Below are 7,845 nucleotides of genomic sequence, written 5' to 3'. Positions count from 1 at the left end.
TCAAGAAGGGCAAAACCATTCCTACTAACACAGCCGGCAAATTCAATTCTTCTTATGACTTACGTTGTGCTAGTGATGGGCATGTTTATGCCAGATTTTTTGGTTCCTACGATGAGGATATTGAATGGGCTATCTGGGTTCCTAAGACCCTTGTATCTAACATGAAATGACCCATTAAAAAATGGGTACCTAAAACCAAGCCTTGATCTATTGCAGGAGTTTGCTTCCGGTGGGGTGTCATGGTTGCTCGATAGTGGAGCAACAAATCATATGACCGGAAGCAAGGACTTAGTGGTGGATGTGCATCCTTCTCCATCTATGCCCACCCATGTCCAATTCGTCGATGCATCCTCTTCAAAGGTATTGGGATTTGGTAAGGTGGTCGTCTCTCAAGATTTATCTATTGAGAAGGTCATGCTTGTTGACTCACTTGCCTACAATTTACTTTCGGTTCGTCAACTCGCAATTATGGGTTTTTCCACATTCTTTAATATTGACACTGTGGTCCTCCTGAGAAGCAAGACTCTTAAAGTAGCCTATGTTGGACATGTCGAAAATGGTCTTTACGTGGTGAACTTCTCAAAGCGACCCACTAAGACTGCGACATGTTTAATGGCTAAAGTTGACATGGGCTGGCTTTGGCATCGCCGTTTAGCTCATGTCAATATGAGATCTTTGCAAAGCCTTCTGACAGGGGACCATGTTCGTGGACTAACAAATGTGAGCTTTGCTAAAGATCGTGTTTGCAGTGCCTGCATTGAAGGAAAGATTCATGAAACTGCTCATCGTCCAACGACTATTATCTACACTAAGAGGCCATTGGAACTTCTCCATATGGATCTGTTTGGTCCTCCATCATTTGATAGTCTTGGAGGCAGAAAGTATTGCTTAGTGATTGTTGACGACTACTCAAGATATACCTGGGTATATTTCTTTAAAAAGAAGAGTGAAACTCAACAAACGGTCATCAACTTTGCTAATGAAGCGCAACATCAACATGAAGCAAAGATCTTGACGATTAGGAGTGACAACGGCACCGAGTTCAAGAACTACACCTTAGATGAGTTTCTAGGTGATGAGGGAATAAAACACCAATATTCTGCACCATATACCCCTCAGCAAAACGGCGTGGCAGAAAGGAAGAACCAGACCTTGATAGACGCTGCAAGGACAATGATGGCAGAATTCAAATCTCCATATAACTTCTGGGCAGAGGCCATCAACACAACATGTCATGCATCCAATCGGCTCTACATCCGCAATGGCTTGAACAAGACTCCGTATGAGATTCTAACTGGAAACAAACCCAATCTCAAGTACTTCCGAGTATTCGGTTGTAAGTGTTTCATTCTCAAGAAAAGAGCACGGTTAATTCTAGAGCACATGAGGGTATCTTTGTTGGTTATGCTACAAACTCTCATGCTTACCGTGTCCTCAACAAGTCCACCAGACTAATTGAGGAGACGTGTGACGTAGAGTTTGATGAAAATAATGGCTCCCAAGTGGAGCAAAGTGGTCTTTGTGATGTAGGTGATGAAATTCCTCCCCAAGCCATAAGAAGAATGGGGATTGGTCAAATACTCCCCATTGAGGAACCCCTTGTAGCCGAAGGAGAAGGACAATGCTCTACTCAAGTGGAGACATCACCTTCACAAGCCCCACATGCTTCCGATGAACAAAGAGAAGACTCTCAACAAAATAAACAAGCTTAAGGACAAGATAAATTGCCCAACAATGATGATGTGTCTCAGGATATTCAAGCACTACCCCAAGACACCGAACCAGCTCATGATCAAGATCAAGTGCAACCCCGAGATCTAGACCAAGAAGAAGCAAAGATCAAGATCAAGAGCAACCACAAATACAAGAACAAACTAGTGAACCTGCTCAAGTCGAAGGACAAGATGATCAGGAGACTGTCTCACAGTTCCCTTCTGGAGCACCAACAGCCGGCTCAAGATGCAAGAGCAAGCAAAGGAAACAAGTTGATGCTCCCCCGTTATCTAATGAAGAACTCTTGGAGCGTCGAGCAGCCAAGATTGCGAACAAGCTGAGAGTCAAGTCACATCTTATGAAGAATATACTTGGCAGTATAAAAAGGGGAGTATCCACCCGACAACAGATTTGGAATTATTGTGAGCATCACGCGTTTGTTTCGTATTGTGAACCTCAACAGGTACAGGAAGCGCTCGATGATGAGGATTGGCTTATGGCCATGCACGAAGAACTTAACAACTTCGAGCGCAACCAAGTCTGGGATTTAGTGCCTAGGCCAACGGAGGAACATAACGTCATCGGGACCAAATGGATATTCAAGAACAAGCAAGATGCCAATGGAATTGTGATTCGAAACAAGGCAAGATTGGTGGCTCAAGGCTACTCCCAAGTCGAGGGTATCGACTACGGTGAAACCTTTGCCCCTGTTGCTCGTCTAGAATCTATTCGCATGTGCTTGCATTTGCTTCTCATCATAACTTAAAGTTACAACAAATGGGTGTGAAAAGTGCCTTTCTTAATGGTCCTTTGAATGAGTTGGTCTATGTCAAACAACCCCCGGGATTCGAACATCCCAAGCTCCCCAATCATGTGTACAAACTCAATAAGGCACTCTATGGCCTTAAACAAGCCCCACACGCGTGGTATGAGTATCTTACTGAGTTGTTACAAGATCATGGGTTTGAAATTGGGAAGATAGATCCCACTCTTTTTACTAAGAGGGTTAAAGAGGATTTGTTCATATGCCAACTATATGTTGATGATATTATCTTTGGCTCTCCTAACATTTCCTTCAATGAAGAATTTGCTGCACTAAGACTGAGAAGTTTGAGATGTCCATGATGGGAGAGTTGAAGTTCTTCCTCAGGTTCGAGATTGCACAAGGTCTAGAAGGGATATTCATCAAACAAGCCAAGTACACTCAAGACATGCTCAAACGGTTCGAGCTCGAAGATGTCAAACCGGTCAAGTTCCCCATGCCAACAAGATGCAAGCTTGACAGTGATCCCAATGGTAAAGCAGTGGATCAAAAGGTATATCGCTCCATGATTGGATCCCTCCTTTACCTTTGTGCATATAGACCGGATATTATGTTGAGTGTAGGGATATGTGCACGGTTTCAATGCACACCAAAAGAAAGCCATTACATGGCTGTTAAGCGAATCTGTAGATATTTGGCTCATACCCCAAACTTTGGCCTCTGGTATCCCAAAGGAGCAAACTTCAATCTAGTTGGCTATTCTGACTCAGATTGGGCAGGAGATTGTGTGGAGAGGAAGTCAACGTCTGGAGGATGCCAATTCCTTGGTCGCTCATTGGTAAGTTGGTCGTCTAAGAAGCAGAATTGCGTCTCCTTCTCATCCACCGAAGCTGAGTATGTGGCAGCTGCAAGTTGTTGTGCACAATTGCTATGGATGAGGCAAACTTTAAAGGATTACGGTGTCACTTGTGACAAAGTGCCTCTTCTATGTGACAATCAAAGCGCTATCAAGATTTCCCACAACCCAGTGCAACATAGCAAAACCAAACATATTGATATTCGTCATCACTTCATTCGTGAACATATCAAGCTAGGTGATATTGAGGTTCACTTCATCCACACTGAAGAGCAACTTGCAGATATTTTCACTAAGCCTCTAGATGAAGCAAGGTTCCGGGAGTTAAGGCATGAGCTAAATATCATTGATTCAAGTAATGTGGATTGAAACTAGGCATGTTGCACCTCACTTCGCATTCCATTTTGGTCAAGATGTAGGCATGGACATAGGGGGAGTGTTGTTCTCTCAATGAACTGTCCCTCCGCCTATTATGCATAAATCAATCTAGTCTTTCACTTTAGCCATTGTCAAATGGCACTTGTGCTTCAAAGACGAGCATTGGTCATGAACCCAAGGATAATTCTTCGCGTTGTCATACCATTGTCTCAAACATAGGTGGCCTCGGCCACCGCCCCTCCCACCTTTATTTTGTATAGAAGAAAGGATATACAATGACAAGTCAGTACATTTTTCTAGGTGTTATCTCGTTTTTACTTACTTGTCATTTGCCCAAGTTCTTCTCTTATCCTAGGCCGCGTTGTGACATTTGCAGCGGTACTACCGCCAAGGGTAGCGGTACTACCGCCAGGACCCCAGCGGTACTACCGCTAGGTATGGCGGTACTACCGCCAGAATTCCCATCTAACACGACCGGCTAGGAAATTTTTAGGGCTGTCTCAAGGGGGAGCGGTACTACCGCCAGGGGGAGCAGTACTACCGCCAGGACCCCAGCGGTACTACCGCCAGTCAGCGGTACTACCGCTAGGTCCTCACCGGTACTACCGCTGGCCCGTACCTCTTGGGCTATATAAAGGAGGGGGAGCCCGTTTTTCTCAGGCTCTTTCTTCTTTCTCGCGGCTCCTCCCTCCCCTAGCTCAAAATCCCCCTGTTTTGATCTCGTTTCGTGGAGCTCCTTCTCTCCGTTGGAGTGGAAGGGTTGCTCCACCTCTCCTTCCTCCTCCAAGGGCCATGAATCCCGGTAAAGCTCCTCCCCTTCTTCTATTTGGTTGATGTTCTTGTTCTAGGGTTAGGAACATTGGGGGATTGGATCCATGTCTTTGATCTTGTGCCTTGTTCTTGGATGCCATGAAGGAGATATTTGAGGGGAGTGTAGGTCCTATGAATCGTTGCTGATTATTTTGCCATGCCCTAGGATTTACTTGTTTAGGTCTAGCACTTGAACTATGTTTGGATTAGATCTAAAACTTGCTCTCTCTTGCCTAGGCATGTACTTATTTCGGTGATTCCTGTGATCCTTATGTGAGTAGGGCTGGGGTGGAGTCCTTAGTGTTCATATACAGCCCATGCCCCTCGTAAAAATCATGTAGCCCTATGCATGAGGTCTATTTTTATCTGTCAGATCTGAAAGTCAAACCCCAACGGTACTACCGCTAGGCCCCAGCGGTACTACCGCCAGGGGTGGCGGTACTACCGCCAGGACCCCCAGCGGTACTACCGCCAGGGGTAGCGGTACTACCGCCAGGAGGATTCATTGTGCATTCTTTTCATGTGCTTGGCAATGAGTGTTTATTTTTTTTTCCAGCGTTTTCTAGTTCATTGCCTTGACTTTTTCTGTCGCTTCTTTTCGTTGTGTGTTTTGTGTCACACATAGTTCTCGCCGTTCGAACCCCCCACGGGACACGCAGTCAAAGCAGTTTCGCAACCAAGAAGCTCCCGAGGGGTCTGCCACCTCAGGTCTGCAACCCAAAAAGCAGTCCTTCAAGAAGACCGCACACAAGGATAAGGGGATCAATGTCCGAACAATGCCCCCAAGGACTTTCTGCAGTTTTGCACTCAGAACCATTATCTCAAAGAGAAGGCTGTGAGCAAGAATGTTGACCATGTTTGGGCAAAGGATCAGTGCAGGATCTACCATGATATTGTCGCGCAGTTCAAGAAGAACTATGTCCCCGTTCAGTGGATTGACCTAGCTCATCTTCAGCGGAACCTGGACTATTTTGGTGATGCCCTCTCTCTGATTGACAAACTGGGCATCAAGGACATCATCACTTTCAAGACAGATTTTGACCCCACTGCTGTTGCTCAGTTCTATGTCACAGTCCACTTCTCTCCTGATGAAGAGCGCTCTATGGTGTTGATGACAGGGTCTCAGAAGATGACCGGTTCCTGGCGTGAATTCATGCAACTCCTCAAGGTTGAATTCCAGGGAGCTGACACTCCACTTGGGTTGCGTCCTCATGCATCAGCCCCCACCGATAGGCCCCCCGCAAAGGACAGATTGCAGAAACTCTATGTGAGGAAGGGTGTGCTCCCCAAACATCTGGACATCATGCATCAGATCCTTCGCAACACCCTCTTCCCTCGCATTGGTAACTTTGACGAGGTTCATGGCTCTTTGGCTGAGATGCTGCTGCTTTGTGAGGAGGCTATGACTAAGGAGTCTGCCCCTCTTGATATTTCTGATGTGATGTTCACGGAGCTCTGGAACTGCATCATCATGCCTAAGGTTCCCATCTACGGGCCCTATCTGTTCGCTTATATTTGTCAGAAGTGGCAAAAAACTTTTCCAGAGGAGGTGCTCTACGCTCAGTCTGACTACATTGTGCATGACCCGATCAAGCTTCGCGTCAAGGAGAAATGGGCCAACCCATCAACTTCCTCTCAGCACATGGATACTGACACAGAGACTGCTGCTGACAGAGGAACCGCCTCTCAGTCCCGCCCTTCTGCCATGCCATCTTGGGCCATCAAACTGCAGGATAAGATGAAGACTCTATTCTGTATGTAGGCTAAGGGTCAGTACCAGACGCACGTGGCTCAGAAGGAGAGCCGCCAGAGGCACAAGCGCGTTCTCAGGACTCTTGATGTGGACATCTCCAGCGGATCAGAGGACGATATCACTCCAGAGGCTACTTGGATGCAGGCTCAAGGTTACCAGTGGTCTGGTGATGAGGAGGAAGAGGAGGAACAGGATGATCAGGAGGGTACCGACAAGTCTGGCGATGCTGAGGATGAGGAGTAACTACCTGTGGCGTTAGGTGTGCCCCTTTTTGGTGTCTTATGCCAAACGGGGAGAGAGTCTAGGAGCTGGATTTGCTTTCATAGTCGAACTTTGCTTTGCTTTCCTTTCTTTCGTGGTTTGCTTCAAACTTGGTTTGCTTCTAGTTTGCTATCGTTTGTGGGACATGAACTTATGTGAGATTTATTTCCATCATATGCTGTGAGTCATATGCCCCGTATTATCATATATCTCTATCTTTTTGTTCTCATATTATTCTCTGTGCAAATCCGGTCTTGTCATCAATCCACCAAAAAGGGGGAGATTGTCGGGGCATAGTTTATGCCTAAGTAATTTGGGTGATTGATGACAGTACCGTAAAGGACTAACCGTGTGTGTTAAGGTTTCAGATAACACACGTCAACGGCGCAAGACGACTCGTCTCCTCATTCATGGAACGGAAGCACGACGCTCTCTACGATTCTCTTTATTTGAGTCATAGGAAAGTCGTACTATTAAGAGGGGATCCGTAGTGGAAAGGTTTGGGTGGAATCTATGTTTGCACGCGCACACTTCACATATTCTCCCTTACCTTCATTTTTGGAGCGGCCCCCGCCACTGTGTTTCTTTCCTCCTTGCAAATTGGTCCCCAGCGGTAGTACCGCTGGCCCTAGCGGTAGTACCGCTGCAGCCAGCGGTAGTACCGCTGGCTGGCGGTAGTACCGCCCCTGGTCAGCGGTAGTACCGCTCCAGGAGCTTAGTACCACCTGCCTAGCGGTAGTTCGTGGACGGACCTTTTTGCGAAGACTTTCTTGGCGGTGGTAGTGCTTTTGCACTACCAGGGGCCCAGCGGTAGTACCGCTGGAGTTCCAGCGGTAGTACCGCTGCATCCAGCGGTAGTACCGCTAGGCGGCGGTAGTACCGCCCCTGGTCAGCGGTAGCACCGCTGGAGTTCCAGCGGTAGTACCGCTGCAGACACCGGTAGTACCGCTGGAGCTCGGGCAGAGAGTGGGAAAACGGTCTGATTTCCCCCCCCCCACTATATAAAGGGTTCTTCTAGTTGTGGAACCTTATATCTTACCCTCTCAAGCTCCATTGTTGCTCCCTAAGCTCAAAAGTGCCTGATCTCTCTCCCTAGCCAATCAAACTTGTTGATTCTTTAGGGATTGGTTGATAAGGCCTAGATCCACACTTCCACCAAGAGAAAAGTTGATTCCCCCACCAATCCCTTGCGGATCTTGTTACTCTTGGGTGTTTGAGCATCCTAGACGGTTGAGGTCACCTCGAAGCCATATTCCATTGTGGTGAAGCTTCATGGTCTAGTTGGGAGCCTCCAAGCTTTGTGTGGAGTTG

This window comes from Hordeum vulgare, chromosome 4H (genome assembly GCF_904849725.1).
Source record: "Hordeum vulgare subsp. vulgare chromosome 4H, MorexV3_pseudomolecules_assembly, whole genome shotgun sequence".
Classification (NCBI taxonomy): Eukaryota; Viridiplantae; Streptophyta; class Magnoliopsida; order Poales; family Poaceae; genus Hordeum; species Hordeum vulgare.
The sequence above is the reverse complement of the archived record's forward strand: the minus strand, read 5'-3'. Positions refer to the sequence as shown.